Source organism: Carcharodon carcharias, chromosome 5, assembly GCF_017639515.1.
Source record: "Carcharodon carcharias isolate sCarCar2 chromosome 5, sCarCar2.pri, whole genome shotgun sequence".
Classification (NCBI taxonomy): domain Eukaryota; kingdom Metazoa; phylum Chordata; class Chondrichthyes; order Lamniformes; family Lamnidae; genus Carcharodon; species Carcharodon carcharias.
The window spans coordinates 173,158,079-173,180,137 of NC_054471.1; the positions used below are offsets into that span (position 1 = coordinate 173,158,079).

The following is a 22,059-nucleotide window of genomic DNA, read 5'->3' on the forward strand; positions in this document are numbered from 1 at the left end:
TTTTAGAGTTACCTGCCATGCACTAATTATCTCTACTTTCTTTCATAGGCATCTCTGTTAAGCTTCTGAGGCCTCCAACCAGCCAGGCCCTTTGCTCAAGCCCTGACGACACCTCAGCTGAGGAACCTGAGGACAGCATCATTGAATACCCATCCCAGCATTCACCCACACCCTCCAGCAGCGCAGAGACACACACCTTGGTGGGACCTAGTTCTAGAGCATCCTCGGGGTCACAATCTGGTCTACAGTAGGCAGAGGCAGGGACATCCGAGGTCACCGGCATTTGGAGATCTGCTGGAGGTCAGGAATTTGTGCAGTCCGAGTCAGCTGACAAGCCTCTGGACTCAGTCCTAACACAGTTACTGGAGCTGCAGTGATAATCACGGGAATATCAGGAAGGGATGTCAGCTGCATTCCTCAGATTGCAATGTATGATGGAGGAGCCTGCCCCCCACTTCACTCTGAAGTGATAGCGCGGCACAGCAATGCACTGAGGTCAACACTGATTGGATGGCCGCCGCCTTGGAGACATCTGCCCTGCTCTGCTGCAGGAGCAGCACTCCATCGCTGTAGCCATTGGTGACGTCTATCAATGGCTACGTGAGTAGAAGGCAGGGCACCTAAATATCACTTCAGCTGTCCCTTCTGCTGAAGGAATCAGTCAGGGCCGTCAGGCACCCTTAGGGAGAAGGACCAGCAGCTGGATACCCCGGGGTCATCCACCTAGGTGACTCCGGGACTGTCCTGCCGGTCCCAATCCCCTCTTCCTGTGACCCCATCACCTCCAGCTCCACAGGCTGAGGAGGGTGCACCTGTCCCACAGCAGAACATCCGGAGCAGGCTGGTGTCCTCCAAGTCTTGGCCCTCCAAAGGGCGTCCGCCAAAGTCATTAGAGACAGTAGAGCGTAGCAGTCAGCAGGCTGCCTCCACCTCTGCCATGGATGTGGGGGGAGTATCAAGGCGTAGTGATAGGGTTAGGAAAGTTCAAAAAAAAGTTAGGAGCACAATGGTGTTACTGGTTTTCACAGCATGTATATAATGTTCATAGATGTAAATAGAATTGCACCCATTTCACATCCCCTCATGTGTATGCTTGCTTTTTCTGATGAGCTGTGTTATGATCCCAGCTGATGTTACTACTGGACAAACCAAATGCCAGGATGGAGCCGGTTTGATAGATCCTAACTTTTATGTTTTGTTTAGATATGTAGAGGGTGGCTACTGAACAGAGTCACAGGAGTCAGCTGATGAAATTTTAACAAAAGAATAAAACATTTATTAAACAAGAAAAAATGAATTATATTACAATACTCCTTCACCCACAACAATACCTTTACAGTTATGTACAGATTCGCAAGGATAACACAAGTTACAAAAGCTATCTTATACTCTAATGTTCATAGTAAGTACACACCCCATGTAAACCAATAGGCACTCTATGGTCAGACACACTGCACTCTGAAACCAAGTGACAGATACCACCCCAGACAGATGCTATGGATCCCTCATCAACTCCCCCCAGACACTTGTCACACCGTGAGCCAACCGGTCTCACTGAACTCTGTCTTTCACACAAGGGTTTCCAATCTTCACTCTCGAAGAACTCGCTCTGGAATCTTCTCCCAAATGACCCTTTCTCTCAGAAGCCTTCCACAAAGGTCCACCTCCAGCGTTTCAAACTCTCCTTCCGATGTTCCTCTCCACTGGATTGGCACGTGCATTCAAGCTTTCTCCCACACACTTTCTGTCATTGACTCAGCCCTGCCAACAGAACACCCCCGCTTCACATGCCCATAGTAAAGATTTACAGGCCTCCAGCTGTCTCCTTGGACCTTCTGGCTCTTATTTTGCTTTAAGTCAGCTTCCTGCAGCTTTCTTCTCTTTAAGCTTGAAGCTTGGAGCCTTCCTCTCTGCTCCTTACTTTCACTTCCACGAAACAAGACCTTTTCCAGATTCCTGTCCTTCCTTTGACTAGACTGTCCTCTTCCCTGGATCTTCCCTGTTCCATTCCCCTGGATTTGGGGACTTTCTTCTTTTGTTTCTGGAACCTGCTTCCGTAGTTCCTTCTCTTTTCTGGTAGCTAGCTTCAACTTTAGTTTGGGGCTCGCTCTCTGTCCCTCTGCTGTCCAGCCTCTCTGGAATCCTGGCTTCAACTGAAGAAACTACTTTTCTGATTCTGTGGGGCCTTTTGTTGCTCGGCAACAGCACAGTTTTTTTTAAGCTTGTGTTTTAACTCCCCTTCAAGAGTCATAAAATCTTCATTAAAATGCAGGCATCTTTTAAAGTGAAACTTAAACTTAATTTCCCCTTTTTCTTAACACTCAAATAGAGAAATACAAATTAAATTTAAAGCTGAAGTTTAAACTTAAAGATACACTTATTCTTTACACACCCAAATATTCATATAACTTAAATTATCCCTATTTCCTAACAGCTCTGTTGCTGTCGATCAGGTGTGATACCATGGTCCCTTCCCCCACTTAGCGCCTCTCGTCTATGTAGTGCGCTTCCATATCACCACAGTGTATGCCCCTTTTTCAGATCATTCTCGACATCAACCTTAATGTAAAGTGTACTTGTGGAACGGACCTCATTCACATGCTTTGCAGGCTCATGTCATGCTTAGTCTTAGCTGTGTAAGATTGAGGCAGAGGTGTTCTCATCTCACTTGCATTCTTGAAAGATGAAGGGGTAGTGTACAAGGAGAGATGTGTTTTACATATGGAGAAGGGTCATAAATCGGGCAATGCCATGTGCTGTCTGTCATCTGGCAGGGTTTTTATGCCATGAGTCCATACTCAGAGCTCGTGTGCGCTGCTGTCTGCAAACTGTGTTCCTGACTTTCTGAGTGTACATCTGCTAAGCTCACCAATAAGTGGGAGCACCTTGTTACCTCAAGGTGCTGAAGCTCTGCCCCTCTCAGCCACGTTATTGCCCTGGCATTCGAACCTTTAATCTTGAATTTTCCTCAACCTGTAATTGTTTGTACTGTGGCCACAAGGCTGTCTTAAATGTTGGGATGTAGCGCTGTGTGATCCATCACCTAAACTCTTGCCGAGATAAGTAATGCTAATTATAAATGGTGATTTCTGGCAGTCAGCAGAGCCTTTGAGCATGCCCTGGAAGCGCACATTGTAGCTTTAGACAGTGTTGAGGGGAGCAATGGGATAGGAATAACTGTGTACTGAAGCTGAAGTCTGCTGTTTATTTGCAACAGCTCATCACTTTGAGGGCTTCAGGGTGTTTGAGCATTTTGGAGTTCGCAAGGGCCAGGATTGGCCATGAGGGCACAATGTGTGTCTTAACGAGGAGGCATTGCAAAGTCTGGCATGCAAGTGGTTGAACATCCTCAACCTCAGGTGGTCCACATGCATAGTAAAGCGAGGATAAGGGCAGGCCAGCATCCCTTATTGAGAGTGCTGGATATTAATATGATAGAGAAGAAGCTGACACAGAGGATTGAGTCCTCTCTGAATAAATGCACAGTCGGGGAACGTCCTTGGCTGCCTTGACCTAAGTTTTACCATTGAGGTTACACAGAATGCGTTGTCTGTTGCTGGAAATTGATCTCCTTGAGAGGTTTTGAAGTCATACAACTACTAACACACTGAAGATAGTGGAACAGCTCCTGGCTCTTGTAGGCTACCATTGTGACTGGGATGTTAGAGATACGCCTGAAGAGGTAGCATCTTCTGATGTCTGGTGCTGGGATTCCCTCCTCCAGTTAACACATCATCTCAGCATGGACACATGCTCCCAAGGCTTCATCCTCCTTCGAAGGATCAGGACAATGTGATCCTGATATGTAACTATTCACTCTCCTATTGATGTGTATGGTTGAAATAAGCGGAATAGCAATGCTGGTGTTCAGTTGGCCCATGATGGAGGGCACTTGTCCGAGAGGGTACTCATTGCAACTTGTTATCCTCTTCATGGAATCTGGTGGCTATGAGGGCCTCGTCCATTCCTGTCTCATCTGGCCCATGCTATGGCCTCTTACCCTGCAGCCTCAGCTTCCTCGAACTCAACGCCCTTATTCCCTTCGATGTCCTCCTCATTGGAGGAGACGTGCAGCTCCTGCATGTTGGCATCAGGCAAGACCTTCTCCCCTTTGCAATGCCAGGTTATGTAGCGCACAGCAAGTCACAATGACCCATGAGACCCTCTGGGGAGTGTATTGGAGTGCTCCGCCAGATTTGTCCAGGCATCGGAATCACATCTTTAAGATGCCTATGGTGTGCTCCACCAATGTTTGGGTGGAGACATCAGCCTCATCGTACCTTCTCTCTGCAGGATTCTGTGACCGCTGCATGGACATCATCAGCCATGTACTTTATGGGTACCTTTTGTCACCGAGGAGCCAGCCCTGGATCCTGTGTGGTCCCTCGAGATGTCTGGCATCTGCAGTCTACTCAAGATGTATGAGTTGTGGATGCTTCTTGGATATCTGGCACAAACGTGCATGATAAACTTTGTATGGTCACAGACCAGCCGTTCATTGAGCAAATGGTAGCCTCTCCTGTTTATGTATCGGAGTGCCTATTGCCAGGGAGCTTTTATAGCCACATGAGTATAGTGAATGACACCCTGCACTTGTGGGAATCCAGAAATCTCAGCAAATCGCAATGCTCTGGCGTCCTGGCTTCCTTAGTCTCTTGAATTTGACGTAATTGTAGGCATTTGTACAAAGGGCATCTGTCACCTCATATGCATTTGTGTGTGGATGCTTGAACGATCCCACAGAGGTGTCCAGTGGAGCCCTGAAAGAAGCCACTGGTGTAGGAGTTGAGTGTGGCTGTTACTTTCAGAACCAATGGTAATGGATGTCCTCCCAGTCTCCATGGCGCCAATTCCTGGAGAATGGGGCAAATATGAATCATCAGATCTCTGAACTTGCAGAGGCTTCGGCGACACTGCCTGTCGCTTATCTGCAGATAAGACATACGAGTTCTGTACACCCCGATCTTGTGAGCCGCCTACACATGATGTTTCTGTGAGCCTCATCCTCTGTATCTGGAGGGGGCCCTGCTGTCCCTTGGTCTTGAGGGTTTTGCTCCTCCCTTTGGTGAGCCAGGCACTTTCATTACAATCTTCTCCTTTTCCTATCCTGCCTGTGTGCAATTATGCAGGCAGCAATAAATCCAGTCTCCATCTTCTGATGGTCTAATCTCTGCAGCATCAATGAGAAACAGACAAGAGTCAGCATCAGCCGCCAAACATCCTCTTTCTGTCAGTGACTTGTCATTAAATGTGAGTTCAAGGGCTTTGTTCCAGTGTTGGCAACTATTCACCCCTGAAATCCTGGCCATTTGGGGTGTGTTTCAATGTACTAGCCCCTCATCCCCCACCCCCTTCCACTCATCCTCTAGACCCCATGAAGACTTATGGCAATATGTCAAACATGGACAAGGAAATCTGCTGAGTACCATGTTCCCAGTCCCCTCAGCTGATGAATCTGTGTTCCAACATGTTGAACACTACTTGGAGGAAGCACTGAGGGTGGCAAGGGCACAGAATGTACTCTGGCTGGGGGACTTCAATGTCCATCACCAAGAGTGGGTCAGTAGCACAACTGACCGAGCTGGCTGGGTTCTAAGGACTTAGCTGCTGGACTGGGTCTGTGGCAGGTGGTGAGGGAAGCAAGAAAGGGGGGAAACATACTCAACCTCATTCTCACCAACCTGCCTGCAGCAGATGTATCTGTCCATGATAGTATCAGTAGGAGTGATCACTGCACAGTCTTCATGGAGACCAAGTCCCATCTTCAAATTGAGGATACCCTCCATAATATTGATTGGCACTACTACTGTGCTAAATGGGATGGATTTCAAACAGATCTAACAATTCAAGACAGGGCAACCATGAGGCGCTGTGGGCCATCAGCAGCAGCAGAATTGTACTCAAACACAGTCTGTAACCTCATTGCCTGGCATATCCCCCACTCCACCATTACCACCAGGGAATCAACCCTGGCTCAAGAGTGCAGGAGAACATGCCAGGAGTGGCACCAGGCATACCGAAAAATGAGGTGAAAAGCTGGTGAAGCTACAACACAGGACCACCTGCATGCCAAACAGCATAAGCAGCATGTGATAGACAGAACTAAGTGATTCTGCAACCAACAGATCAGATCTAAGCTCTGCAGTCCTGCCAGGTCCATTCATGAATGGTGGTGGACAATTAAACAACTCACTGGAGGAGGAGGCTCCACAAATATCCCATCCTCAATTCTGGGGGAGCCCAGCACATCAGTGCAAAAGGTAAGGCTGAAGCGTTTGCAACGATCTTCAGCCAAAAGTACCGAGTGGATGATCCAGCTCAGCCTCCTCCGGAGGTCCCCAGCTTCACAGATGCCAGTCTTCAGCCAATTCAATTCGCTCCATGTGAACGGCTGAAGGCACTGGACACTGCAAAGGCTATGGGCCCTGACAATATTCCAGCAGAAGTACTAAAGACTTGTGCTCCAGAACTTGCCGCAACCCTAGCCAAGCTGTTCCAGTACAGTTACAACACTGGCATCTAACTGGCTATGTGGAAAATTGCCCAGGTATGCCCTGTAAATAAAATACAGGGCAAACCCAACCTGGCCAATTACCACCCCATCAGTCCACTCACCATCTTTCATCAGTAAAGTGATGAAAGGGGTCATCAACAGTGCTAACACATGGCACTTGCTTAGCTTGATCAGATAATTGGGGGAAAACTCTCTATTGGTTGCAGTCATGCCTAGCACAAAGGAAAATGGTTGTGGTTGTTGGAGGTCACTCATCTCAGTTCCAGGATATCTCTGCAGGAGTTCCTCAGGGTAGTGTCCTAGGCCCAACCATCTTCAGCTGCTTCATCAATGACCTTCCTTCCATCATAAGGTGGGGGTGTTCACTGATGATTGCACAATGTTCAGCACCATTTGTGATTCCTCAGTTACTGAAGTCGTCCATGTCCAAATGCAGCAAGACCTAGACAATATCCAGGCTTGGGCTGACAATTGGCAAGTACACAAGTGCCAGGCGATGACTATCTCCCACAAGAGAGAATCTAACCATTGCCCCTTGACATTTACTGGCATTACCATGACTGAATCCCCCACTATCAACATCCTGGGGCTTATCATTGACGAGAAACTAAACTGGACAAGGGCAGCAGACACATGGGAGCATCACCACTTCAAAGTTCCCCTCCAAGTCACTCATCATCCTGACTTGGAAATATATTGCTGTTCCTTCACTGTCACTGGATCAAAATCCTGGAACTCCCTCCCTAACAGCACTATGGGTGTACCTAACCATATGGACTGCAGTGGTTCAAGAAGGTGGCTCACCATCACCTTCTCAAGAGTAGCTTGGGATGGGCAATAAATGTCGGCCTAGCCAGCAATGCCCACATCCCATGAATGAATCAAAAAACCTGTTTCTTGTTACGCTGTTAATAATCTAAGTGCATGTTACGACTCTAGAAACCATCTTGTGTGTATGTCTGCATGTTTAGGGAATGGGTAATTGTTGCATTTACATTTTGGATGTTGTGAAAATAAACATTCATCTTTTCTTTTGATTTAAGCTTACAAGAAAGCCTGTTCGTGTCTGTTCTTTAAAGTCACAGCATTCAAAAGGGTTAAAACACTCCTCAAAAATATATCTTGTTGCAGTCAGCTGAGAGGTGAGAAAAAGGGGAAAATTATCCCACACCTCTCCCAGTTCATAGCAATGGTCATTCTCTCTGTCCATGATATTGGTCATTTATCTTATTATGCTTTGAGATCAACTTGTGCACAAAATGCTTGCTGTTTTTGCCTATTTAATAGTCACTGCATTTCCAAGGAACCTGTTGGATACAAAGCATTTTCTAAGTTCCTAATAGACCTGAAAAGGCATGAAATAAATAGAATTTCTTTTTTCATTATTGTTCTCCCTTGCATCCTGACACTTAGAAAGTAGCTGTTACAAAATGAGTTTTACTATGGGCGCAATACTCTGTCTCATGGATCATAAATTTAGCCAGAAAAATCATTTGTACAAAAATGGACCATCTTGGGCTTGAGCAATTCTATTCTGGGTATGAATGTTACTTGTTGGTCTTTCAATTGTTCATTTAATTTACAGTTGCTGTACTACAGATTCTGAAAAGGTTTGCATTTCTTGCACTAGCTTCATTTCTCATTTCATGAGTTTATATAAAGATGACCACTTTGTGACTAAGCAATTAAGATGTGTGTGTCTTATGATGTTACATGTGTTCTTTGGGTAAACATTATCTCTAATCAGTTTTCTGTTTACACAATGGTTGAAACCTGGGTGAAATGGTAGATGGTCAAAAGGAGAGAAGTTTTAGACACATTTCCACAACTTTTAGTTGTCAATGCAGTGAAGCATGATTGGCAGATTGAGTGCAGGCTGCCTGTATTTTTGGCCCAGGTAGATCATAGAATTGAGATAAAATGAGTTGAAATTGTGACTAGCTTTTATCCTAAAGGACTCTGTTGACACTATTTGTGTTTTATGTAACATTTCACTCGCAAATAGAGGTAATTCATCTGAGATTTTAGATGTGCAATACAACTTTTAGATTTCAAAATAATATACAAAGTGGCAAAATATTTTGAGAATGTGGAGATGCAGTAATATCGGCACAGTAGCATTGAATTATCACCCAGGGTGTTCGAATGCCAATTTGACTGAGAGTGCATACATGTCAAAATTTTAACCTGGGTTGACAGTTGGAGGTAGAATCAACAGCGGTAAGTCTAAATCCGGTGATTCTGGCAGCTTCACATCTGACATATGGCAGCATGTCAGTTTGAGGTAGTTGTGATAATATTGGGAAGGTTCATGCTTGAAATTATTTGTGTTTCCTTGAGTATTAATGACAATGAGTGTCAGATTCAGTAGGCTTCGGAACCTCAAAGGTTTCATTTATTCAGACATGGTTTCTTCTTAAAAGTTAAATGTCAAGGTAATTTGACCAGTTCAAACATCCAGCAGTGACCATAAAGTGGGGCGTAGAGAAACTTTTGTACAGAAATGTAAGCTGGCTACAGAAGGTAATAGCTAGGCTGGGCAATGATGGACATTTTTTTAGCTTGTGAGATTCAGGGTATTTTGTTCAGATAATGGAATTTAAAAGTAAATTTTGCATGCCAGTTTGGCCAGCCAGTTTACTTGTGTGGTACTTTGGGCTAACTTATTTCCAGTGTAACTTGAGTTCAGCATGTTTGATTCAGCAAATTAATGTGGAAATTTTATTTCCTTGCAATAGTAAAAGCAGAATTTTGTCGCAGCTCATATTATCGGATGTGCTTAACAACTACAAAGAACAACTCATGAGTCATCCGTCTGTCCCAGGTCTTACAAAGTTTCCCAAAATAACAAAGATCTGTTAAGTAGGCATAGACATTTGGGTGCACAATTAATGTTACAAGTCTAATTCGAAATCTGAGTAATACATTTTGAGCAATGCCAGCATATGTTGAAATACTAATTCAAAGAACAATTCATGCCTGCTTGTATTGTTAGGCTGCAATTATACAAACACTCTGGTGCCAATGAAGACAAATGGGGTGCACCATTGTAAAAGTGATTCAGGAGTTAGGTCAGCGGGTTTGACTTCTAACTGCACTCAAACAAATGTTGTTAAACGATCTCTAGTAAGTTGCCTGTCACTGATTCATTTTTGTGCTCAGCAGTGAAGCTCTGCAAATGCATCCAAATGAAGCCTATGATTGGTATTCATAACTACAGCCTCAATTTGTGATAATTTAGGGGACTTTGCCGAATTTTGATGGACAAACTAAGTGCTATGTGGTCATTCCATTTAATGTATCCAAGATACCACTCAGCTCACAAAGTCCAAGGATGAAAGGAGCAAGACCATTTGACCCATTAGTTAATTCATGCAGAATGATTCTCAAATCCATCCCCCTCCATTGCAGCATCCAATTTGTTTTGAAATGTTTCTAGGATTTTTGCATCTTTTTCTCCACCTGGGTGTCCATGCCAAGTGTTGATCACACTTTGCCTGAGGAAGAACATTTGGTACCAGTCCTGAAAAATATTTTTTTTTTCAGTATTTATTGGTGCCTATCACAAAAACAATTTGGATGTAGAAAACCATCTTAAGGTGCTACACCAAGGCATTTTTCTTTATTCGTTCATGGGATGTGGGTGTTGCTGGCTGGGCCAGCATTTATTGCCCATCCCTAGTTTCCCTTGGAAAGGTGATGGTGAGCTGCTTTCTTGAACCACTGTAGTCCATGTGGCGTAGGTACACCCACAGTGCTGTTAGGGAGGGAGATCCAGGATTTTGACCCAGTGACAGTGAAGGAACGGCGATGTATTTCCAAGTCATGATGGTGAGTGGCTTGGAGGGGAACTTGCATGGTGTTCCCATGTATCTGCTGTCTTTGCCCTTCTAGGTGGTAGAGGTTGTGGGTTTGGAAGGTGTTGTTGAAGGAGCCTTGATGAGTTGCTGCAGTGCATCATGTAGATGATATACTCTACTGTCAATGTACATCAGTGGTGGAGGGAGTGAATGTTGAAGGTGGTGGATGGGGTGCCATTCAAGTGGGCTGCTTTGTCCTTGATGGTGTTGAACTGCTTGTGTGCTATTGGAGCTGCACTCATCCAGGCAGGATCCAGGAGAGTTTTCCATCTGAACAAGGGTCATACAGACTTGAAAAGTTAACTCTGTTTCTCTCTCCATAGATGCTGCTAGACATGCTGATTTTTTCCAGCATTTTCTGTTTTTGTTTCAGATTTCCAGCGTCCGCAGTATTTTGTTTTTATCTTAGTATTCCATCACACTCCTGACTTGTGCCTTGTAAATGGTGGACAGGCTTTGGAGAATCGGGAGGTGGGTTACCTTCTGAAGAATTCCGAGCCTCTGACCTGTTCTTATGGCCATAGTATTTGTATGGCTGGTTCAGTTTAGTTTCTGGTCAGTGGTAACCCCCTGGGATGTTGGATGAGAATGGATGTCCAGACAAAGATGGAGATTTTGGGAGGGGTGAGGTGGTGGTGGTGGTGATCAAAAATTTGATCAAGAAGCTGGAGTTTAAGGAAGAAGGGGAGCTGGGGAGGCAAAAGGTTTCAAAGCATATGGCCTAGATGGCTGAAGGTATGGCTGCCACTGATTAGGCTGAGATGGGAGATTATTGAGGATCAGAGTTAGAACAAGCAGAACAAGAAGAGTTCGGGGATGGAGATTATAGGACTGGAGGAAATTAGAGAAAGAGAAGGACAAAGCCATGAAGAGATTTAAACGCAGTGATCATTTTAAACTCAGGTGCCGGGTGACGTGAGGGAAAAAATATGTCTTCAAGGGTAGAATGATGGGTGAGTGGGTTAGGAAACAGGCAGCAGAATTTTGGGTGAGCTGAAGTTTATGGGGATGGACCAATTGGAATCTTGCCAGGACAAGGTTTGCACAGCTGAGTCTGCAGGTGACAAAGGAATGGATGAATGAAACAAAAACAAAAATTGCTGGAATAACTCAGCAGGCCTGAAGGCATCTGCGGAGAGGAAGACAGAGTTAACGTTTCGAGTCCGTATGACTCTTCATCAGAACTAAAGAGGAATAAGAATTGTGGTGAAATATAAGCTGTTTAAGCGGGGGGGATAGGTGGGATAGGTGGAGCTGGATAGAGGGCCAGTGATAGGTGGAGGCAAAGGAGAGATTGCCAAAGCTGTCATAAACAAATGGACAGAGGGGTGTTGACAGTGGTGATATTACCTAAAGGATGTGCTAATAGTGACACTAAGGGTAGAAAGCAGGATAAGCAAGTGACAGATGGCCCTAGTGGGGATGGGGTGGGGTGGGGGGCAGGGATTGAAATAGTCTAAAAGGTAGGGATAAAACAATGGATGGAAATAAATTTAAAAAATAATAATAGAAATAGGTGGGAAAAGAAAAATATATATCTAAAAAAAATAGAATAATTATTATCAAAAATGGGGTGAGGATGGAGGAGAGAGTTCATGATCTGAAGTTGTTGAACTCAATATTCAGTCCGGAAGGCTGTAAAGTGCCTAATCAGAAGAAGAGGTGCTGTTCCTCCAGTTTGCGTTGAGCTTCACTGGAACATTGCAGCTGGCCAAGGATGGATATGTGGGCATGAGAGCAGGGTGGAGTGTTGAAATGGCAAGTGACAGTAAGGTCTGAGTCATGCTTGCGGACAGACCGAAGGTGTTCCGCAAAGCAGTCACCCAGTCTGCGTTTGGTCTCTCCAATGTAGAGGAGACCGCATTGGGAGCAGCGAATGCAGTAGACTAAATTGAGGGAAGTGCTAGTGAGATGCTGCTTCACTTGAAAGGGGTGTTTGGGCTCTTGGACGGTGAGGAGGGGGGAAATAAAGGGGCAGGTGTTGCACCTTCTGCAATCGCATGGGATGGTGCCGTGGGAGGAGGTTGAGGTGTAGGGGGTGATGGAGGAGTGGACCAGGGTATCCCAGGGGGAACGGTCCCCAAGGAATGCCGACAGCAGGGGTGAAGGGAAGATGTGTTTGGTGGTGGCATCATGCTGGAGTTGGCAGAAATGAATGAATGAGTTCTCTTTGTCTTAGCCAGGTTTCCTCCCTCAGACAACACCATTTTTTGAAAAACATGGTCACTTATCTCTTAGGGGCCTTGCTGTAAACAATAAATAACACATTAAAATCAGTGACTTGCAATTCACTGGAAAATGTTTGGATCCTGGTAGATCACAAGTTGCCATATAAAATAAAATTCTTTACGCAACCCCATGCATTTAGTCTTGAAAAGATCTAATTTTATTTACAACTCTTCAATAGAGCAACAAAATTTTTCTATATTATTGAGGGTATTTTTGCTATAGTTACAGTCTCAGTTCTTTTTGTAACATCTTGTGAACATTTATGGAAATACTTTGCAACTGAAAAGAAAGATGGAATACAAAATGGATGGCTAATTCCCTCTCGCCCCTTTTGCACTAATACTCAAGATGAAGTTATACCCCTGGGAGTTTTGCTTTGTTGTGAACTTCTAGTTTAATATCAACTTGGAGGAAAATGAAAATGGTAATCTACCAACTGTGCAATGAGAAAAGGATTGCTTCTTGAATGTGTTTCATAGATTTCAACTGTAATCTTTTTGAATTTTAACTGATGCTGGATTAAGAGAGAGAATTTCAACATATGGGCAGAATTTGAGTTACCTGTTTCTGATGCAGAGCCTCGCTAGTTGTAGGTTAGAGATGAGAAGGACTAACAATTTGGCGCTGATGCTACATCCTATTTAATTGAGGTAGTGAGGTTGACCTTGTAGCCTCTGAATTTATGCTCTATATAGTTGCTAACAAGCAAACACATGTAACCCATGGGGCAGAATTTTACGTTCCCCCGCTGTAGGTGGGGGAATGGCTGTAAAATTTTTGGGTTAGTGTTCCCACTGATTCTTGCCTGTCCAACCTCTCTGCAATTTTACAGTGCGATGTTTGAGGCCGAGGCTGGTCCTCTCGCCCTTGCCCAATTGATGACCACTTAAGAACTGTTTCCCAATCAGCCTAACTTTCAGGCTGGCGGGAAGAGTTCAAGAGCAGGGGGGTAGCCCGAAAAGGCTCAGGCCTCAAGTGGGACGCTGGAGGGGAGCACCTCCATCAACAGCCTCCTTTTAATATTGGGTGCCCCACAAAAGGTCTGGCCCCTGTGGGTGCATCCTTGCCCCTCAGCCTCTCCTCGATCCTCCTCTGCCCAAACCCCCATGCCTCACCTCTCCTCCCTCCCATGAGACCCCCAAAACTTATCTGTTCCTGCACTCTCAGGACTTTGACAATGGGGACTGCTTGCAGTCCCAGTCCCGTCCGCAGTAGCTTCCAGTGCTGCTGGGATGAGTGAAGTTAATAATTCTTATAATTTAGCAAGCAAAGGAGCTGAGTTGGCTGAAGCATTCGGATTTATTTACAGTACAAGCTTTGAGATGCAAAATTGAGATGCTGGCATGGATTGTAATTACAGCTTGACAGTTTTACATGGGCCGTTTCCACCATAAATGTCATCAAAAGAACTTATGAAGAAGATGTCCCAAAAACATGACAATAGAAGTTAGGTTCTGATGTGAGTGTGATTGCACTAATCTGGTTGTCTTAGTCAGTCTCATGATATTGTACACAGTCAGTCAAGTCCAAACAAATGTAGTCTTCAGGTGAAATGTCACATTAACTCTGTTTCTCTGTCTGCAGATGCTACCAGACCTGCTGAGTATTTCTAGCATTTTCTGTTATAATTTTAGTCTTCTGGTGAAATGGGTGAGAAATAGTTTGATCAGGGCATTTAGATGCAATTCAGTTCCTTCTTTAAAGCTGTACATTCTGCCCTTATTATTTTCCCACCAGTTGATTTCCTTTATCATGTTACGTACAATATCAAATGCAGATCTATTCTAGGTGAGCTAATTTGGCGGCATGCGCCAGAATGAGGGATAATATTGGGGTGGTTGTTCATCTGATGTACCGGGAGATGGTGGGCTTTCATTCCAGCCCGTGACAGCAAGAACTTACAATTTATTTTTCAGAATTTTTCAATAGATTAGCTTATTTCGCTAAATGAATTGTGTAGGCTACTTATACTCCAGCATAAATGATGGCTAGGTGTTTCATTACTCAATGAGAAAAGGTCATGAGAGAAAAAAACATGCAGTTCACATTTAAGGTGTAGAATGGGAGATTACATGTTGATATTAAAAACTTCATATTTTGAGACAACATTTAAAAATATAAAACTTATCTGAATCCAAAATTTACTTGATGTGAATAGAAGATGAAGCCCAAAGGCTGAGTAATTTTTCAGAGAGGCTCTCTGAGGATGTACATCAGAAACCTATCAGGAGCCAGGTGGTATAATCAGAGTGCTCAACTTACATGAGCAACGCTCATTATAAGTGTGGACTCAATGGTGGTGTCGCCTTTGTCCCTATCATAGTATGATGAAAATGCAATAATAGAAAAACTAATGGTGTAGACAAGAAATGTGAGCAGATATAAGATCTTTGATGTATTGCAGATTTGAGTATGATTCTCATTTTTTCAACTCCATTTAAAACAAAAATTAAATAGAAACACAGGGTGGGATTTTCCAGCCCTGACAGCGGCGGGTATTGTTGCGGGTGGCATAGGAAATTTTGGAGAGCCTTTGACTTTAAAACGGCTCCCCAAAATTTCCTGTCCTGCCCGCGACGATGCCTGCCGGTGTCAGGGCAAAGGAATCCCGCCCACATTGTGGCTATGACTAGTATAAAGCACAATGATGCAAATTTTACATTATCCACACTTAAATTACTAACATTTTCTTACATTTGAGCAATCTGAAAAAGTTCACTCTCTGAGGAACAAAGTGAATCATGGCAGCCAGAGGAGAAGAACTGCAGCAGTCTAACTTAAACACTGCGGATCAAATGTTCTTATTCAGATGTTCCAATTCACAGCTCTGCATGTATCAGAGACTTGGAAGAGAAATCAAAGGAAAAACTTATTTTTACACCATTCACATTTCCACATTGCTTTCTCGTTCCGACATCCTAAAATATGCTTGTGTTAGTGCCAAAGCGGTTCAGGTAAAACAGGTACGCTGGGAATATGAAGCGGGTCTGTTAGTATATGAAAGGACCAGAAAAGCCAATATTTTGAATGAAGACTCTTTTTTTTAAAATTTTAGCTCTTCACATATCTTTTCAGCTCTCTGGCCACAAAATTGACTTCCATTGAACCACTGGTGCCAGCTCAGTGGCAGCTCTGACCCCCTGAAATGGTGCTGGCTTGTTTCATGCAGTGAAGGGCCCTAGCACGCGTGTGCCATAGGTACATTGGAAGCGTTAGAAGAGCTTTATATCATTACATCAAGTAGCTGTTCCGACTGAGCCTGCACTTGTTTTGCTAACTTGGGGCTGAATTTTACATGCCCTGACTGGCGTGTTTCCTGCTGGGGGTGGGGGTGGAGGTGGAGGGCACATAAAATGGGATAAAGGCAAAATACTGGAGGAACAGCATCTCATCTTCCGATAGGCACTTTACAGCCATCTGGACTTAACATTGAGTTCAACAGCTTCAGACCATGAACTCCGTCCTCCATTTTGATTTTTTTAATCCATCCCAGCTCCTCACAAGTGACCGTCTACTTTCTCAAGTTTTGCTTTCAGGAAGTGCTGACCCTTGTTTTGCCATGAACACATTCTGCTATCTGATCTTTATGCCACTTTTAACACCTTTAGTCTTATACACTATCATTACCCCTCCTTTTGTCTTGTGTCCATGACATCTTTGTCATTTTACCTCTAGCCATTTCCCTGACCTTCTGTTTTGCTGCATCTGCTCCACCGCTCCCTTGTCAACAGCATAAAACATCTGATTCGAAATTTGTTGGGTCCTCTCACCAACTTTGGGAATTCTTCCTGGAGTGTTACTTCACTGTCTTCTACTGACTCCTTGTCGAGTTTCTATATAAGAGCAAGGCTGGGATTTTTTCGTCCTGCCAGCAGCGGGCATCATCATGGGCAGGATGGGAAAATTTGGAGAGCGGCCAAAATCAATTGACTTTTGTCGCTCTCCAAATTTTCCCATCCCACCTGTGACAATGCCTGCTGCTGGTGGGACTGGAAAATCCCGGCCTAATCTTAACCATGCTGACCTGCCGAGTAAGAAATTGCCTCATTCTGTAAAATATGAAGGGTTTTGTTAATTTCTTTTTCTTTATGCCTAAGGGTGGTGGTGAACTGACCCTACACTTGGAGATTCATACATCCAGGCCCCTGTAATTTTGAATTGGATGGTTGGATTTTGACTTCTTTAAGCCACTTTGGAAGCTATTCCAATCTGTCCAAGAAGACTGAGGTTCCTGCACCGGTGTCGAGTTTAAATTCCGTTCTGTAGCCTTGGGTCCCAACTTCGCAGGTGAGAACAGTTTATTGGTTTCTTTGATCTCTCATAGGAAGTTATCAGATTGGAAAGGTATATCTCCTATTTCTTGGACCTCAAAATGGTTGGGAACACTTTTTGGCTTTCTTCCCTTGAATGCTTTTTTAGATTTACAAAACTGTTTAAAATGACCGGTCCTGCTACAAACAAAGCACTCAGCTCCCCTGCTGGGCAGTCTTTGTAGCAGTGTTGTCTGTTGGCGCTGCATGAGGAGCACGTGAACATAGATGGAAGAGTTCTACCTGCCCCTCGATGGTTTTAACGGGCTTTTTCATGGGCTTTTAGGTGGTTGGGTCTCTTGACTTTGGGCCTAGGCACTGGACCAACCCCCCTGGAGCCTTGACATCACCCCGAATTACACTCTGATTTTGGGATCGCAACTTGGCCAGCCTCGCGATCTGTTGGCCTTTTTTAAGGCCAGATCCTCTATGGATTGTAAGAAATTGGACAGCACAGCATCAAGCACGTCAACTACAATGAGATCTCTAATTAATTTGGGTTTTAAGGCTCTGTAACTGCAAGCACTTTCCAACCAATATAAATCAGTCATGAAGGAATCAATGGATTCCCCTGGCCTTTGCTCTTCTGATTGAATTTTGCTTTTTTCAGAACCAAATTCTATTTGGGGATGAAATATTTTATCAAAAGCCCCTGTTATCTCATTGTATGGTCCTGAGGCTGCCTCAATCTTGCCATGAGAGGACATCATCAGCTATAGCTCCAACAGCATCTCATTTGGGGAGATGGTGGCATACTAGTAATGTCACTGGACTAGTAATCTAGAGGCCCAGGCTAACATTCTGGGGACTCGAGTTCAAATCCCACCAGGGCAGCTGGTGGAATTTAAATTCAATTAATAAATCTGGAGTATAAAAAAACTAGTCTCAGCAATGATGACCATGAAACTATTGTCGATTGTTGTTAAAAATCATCAGATTCACTAATGCCCTTCAGGTTACTCCAGATCCTCAGCAATGTGGTTGACACTTAACTGCACTCTGCAATAACCTAGCAAACCACTCAGTTCAAGGGCAACTAGAAAACTAGTAGCATATTGAGTGTTATAGCAAGGGATATAGAATATAACAGTTGGAAATGTAATGGTGAATCTGTATAAAACTTTGGCAAGAGCACAGCTGGAGTACTATGAGCAATTTTGGACTCCACACTGTGAACGATGTTGAGACAATGGAAGGGATGCAACACAGATACAGATGTGTGGAAATACAAATACAAAGGACAACCCAACAAATTGGGGCTGCTTTCTTTAGAACAGAGGCAGTTATGAAGTGATTGGATAGGTGTATTTAAAATCATGAAGAGGTGGAACAGGGTGGATAGATGCAGACTGCTAAAATTGATTAACAGGTCACCGTGGATATGTATAAAAGATAAAATATTAAGAAATTTAGGATAGAGAGCAGGTGGAAGTTTTTACACCAAAGGTTAAGCTATGTGACTAGGGATTGAAGCAGAGGCCACTGTCATTAGCTTCCACCGTTGTTCGCCTGTTTCTCCGGGGTTTCTGAAAATTTAATGCCAAAGCAAACAGAATGTATGCTTCTAACACAATGAGAAGTGTCACACATACTCAGTATGTGTAAATGTGTTTAACCGAATCATCATATTCATAAAAATAATTGCAATCAAACACCCAGAGGGTGGTGGGAATCTGGAACTCACAGTCTGAAAGGGTGGTAGAGGCAGAAACCCTCATAACACTTAAGAAGTATTTGGATGTGCACTTGCGATGCCATGGCATACAAGGCTATTGGCCTAGTGCTGGAAAATGGGATTAGAATAGTTAGGTACTTGTTTGACTGGCACAGACTTGATGCGCCGAAGGGCCTTTTTCTGTGCTGTAGACCTCTATGACTAAGTAAGGAACCATTAACAAGTAGCAAATAAGAATGAAAATACTAATCCCGGAGTTCCAGATTATCAAAGAGGTACAGAAACTATCAATAAAGAGTTAATTGTCAACAAACAGCTATCAGTAAAACAATTTGCTCTGATGGGGAAAATCAATCATTTTTTTTCAAAACCTGCTTAACTGCCATCTTGCTCAATCATGTAGCACATAGCCATTCCTGGAATCCACCCATATCACTCTGTGCATTGTTCGCAGAATGCAGCTTACAGCTTTCTCCTTTCTGAATCTAAGTGACATTTTGGAGCAGGATACAACGGGATTAATAGCAGCACTGGCCATTCACTGTGTGCAAAGACCTGCTTTTTGTAAGCCTCGCCCCCCACCTTCTTTCAATCACCTGGTGATGAAAAAGAATTGACAGCATTAAAAAGCAGGGAAGCTTTTAACGGTGAACCTTATAAGATATCGGAGTAAACCATGAACCGCTGAACTCTACCTGAGGTAATTTTGACGGAAAACATAATGTAACTATTCTTGAGGGCCTGTCTTGTATAATAAAGAAAGCTATTGCAAGCAGGCTACATGTTATGCAGATCTACCCTTGCTGCTCTCACTGGTCTGTGTCATTGCCAGTGAAAGAACGCCTCTGCTCTTAGGCTCAGCCCCAGGAATGCCTCTGCTGCACGAAGCAGGAAGATAACTTGGAGCAATTCAAAAATCTCTTGAGTTCAGATTAAAATGATTTTGTACTTTTGGTTCAATTTACTTCAGTTTACTGGATGGGGAGCTTTCCATCTGCAGCTTTGTTTGCCATACCTACCTCACCCCAACCACTGGAAGAATTCTTCCTCTTGCTATTGGTGTAAATGTGCAGCGTTTCATTAATTATCTCCTGACTGGTTCTCAAGTCAGAGCTTGGATCCGGTATTGATTCCTAATGCCCGGCGTATAAACATGCTTATAAAAAGCAGTGTGTGGAATATTCCTGTAGATAAGATAATGACACTTGCAGTTTGTGCCAATGTTATGAAAACATTTTTTCTTCCCAACCATACATACAGGATCTGTTTTCAATCTACTTTTTTTTTCAAATTCAGGCAGAAGGCAGCAAGTGGTTTGTCCAAAGAGGACAAGGACAAAATATTCCCAGGGTCATGCCCAATGCTGCAAGTGCATGATTCAGAAGGTACAGTTAACCACTGCATATTGAATTCTAACAGTCTTCATGAGAACCTGTCTTATCAAAGTCAAGTACACTGTTGGCATCTTCAGAACACATTTCAGTAGATGACTGATGCAGTTCATTAAAAAAAGGATTGATAAACTAATCCTGAGTTTTCTTGCTTCTTCCCATACTCTCTTTTTACTTAATGTGCGGTGTCATTTTGAAACGATCAAGGAACCTCTGTATCCTATTTGGCAATGGGTCCAGTCAGACTGAACCAACTTAGAACATGAAAGTCTTCCCTCAACTAGTAATAAATGCAGCATCTTCCAAATTTAGCTGTTCAGACAGAATTCAGTTTTATTTAACAAGAGCTCTGGACATATATTTCATTTTCCTAAATAAAGAGAGCCTGCATTCTCTCTTCACTCTCAGTCACAGTTGGAAGTAAATATTTAGTTATTTTGGTCCACTCGCATAAAGCAAAACACTCCTGATAATTGACTATAACTTTGGCAGAAGATATTTACAAATGTCAGAGAAATGGTGTAAGCGCAGAGGATGCAATTTCTTTCTGATCTCTGTGAATCTTCCACTAAATTTTTGGTAGATAATTGGAAGGACCCTCTCAGAAATTGAACATTGATTTAGTTTTATTTTAAATTCATTAATTTATTTCCCTCTCCTTTGGTGAATTATTTCTACTTTTGATCATTGAGTTTTAGATACTGTCAATGAAGCAACTGTTGCCTTGCAGTTCATGTCCCAGACTCCACCATCACCATCACTGGGTATGTCCTGTCCCACCAGCAGGACAGGCCCAGCAGAGGTGGTGGCACAGTGGTATACAGTCGGGAGGGAGTTGCCCTGTGAGTTCTCAACATTGATTCCGGCCCCCATGAAGTCTCATGGCATCAGGTCAAACATGGGCAAGGAAATCTCCTGCTGATGTACTTTTCCCTCCCCCTCAGCTGATGAATCAGTATTCTTCCATCTTGAACACCAATTGGAGGAAGCATTGAGGGTGGTAAGGGCGCAGAATGTATTCTGGGTGGGGGACTTCAATGTCCATCACCAAGAGTGGCTCGGTAGCACCACCACAGAACGGGTTGGCCAAGTCCTAAAGGACATAGCTGCTAGACTGGGTCTGCGGCAGGTGGTGAAGGAACCAACAAGAGGGAAAAACATACTCGACCTCATCCTCACCAACCTGCCTGCTGCAGATGTATCTGTCCATGACAGTATCAGTAGAAGTGATCACTGCAGTCCTTGTGGAGACCAAGTCCAGTATTCACATTGAGGATACCCTCCATTGTGTTGTGTGGCACTACCACTGCTAAATGGGATAGGTTCTGAATAAATGTAGCAACTCAAGGCTGGGCATCCACGAGGTGCTGTGGGTCATCAGCAGCAGCAGAACAGTACTCGACCCCAATCTGTAACATCAAGGCCCGACATATCTCCCACTCTACCATTACCACCAAGCCAGGGGATCAACTTTGGTTCAATAAAAAGTGCAGGAGGGAATGCCAGGAGCAGCATCAGGCATACCTTAAAAAAAAATGTGTCGACCTAATGAAGCTACAACACAGGACTGCTCACATGCCAAACAGCATAAACAGCAAGTGATTGACGGAGCTAAGCGATCCCATAAGCAACAGATCAGATCTAAGCTCTGCAGTCTTGCCTTATCCAGCTGTGAATGGTGGTGGACATTTAAACAGCTCGCTGGAGGAGGAGGCTCCATAAATATCCCCATCCTCAATGATCAGTGCAAAAGATAAGGCTGAACCATTTGCAACAATTTTCAGCCAGAGGTGCCAAGTGGATGATCAATCTTGGTCTCCGCCAGAGCTCCCCAGCATCACAGATGCCATTTCAATTCACTCACATGATATCAAGAAATGGCTGAAGGCACTGGATACTGCAAAAGCTATAGGCCCTAACAATATTCCAGCAATAGTACTGAATACTTCTGCTGCAGAATGTGCTGCGCCCCTAGCCAAGCTGTTCAAGTACAGCTACACCACTGGCACTGGGAATGTGGAAAATTGCCCAGATATGTCCTGTGCACAAAAAATTGGATAAATCCTACCTGGCCAATTAC

General features: G+C 43.9%; 1 protein-coding gene across 1 annotated transcript in view; it reads left to right on the forward strand.

Moving 5' to 3' along the window:
* Positions 1-22,059, forward strand: part of greb1 (growth regulating estrogen receptor binding 1) — a 342,458-nt gene that overhangs the window by 25,147 nt on the left and 295,252 nt on the right. Inside the window, exons 3-4 of the mRNA XM_041187420.1 lie at positions 16,701-16,890; positions 19,885-19,973. The gene's annotated coding sequence lies outside the window, so the exon portion shown is untranslated. The remainder of the gene's footprint in view (positions 1-16,700; positions 16,891-19,884; positions 19,974-22,059) is intronic.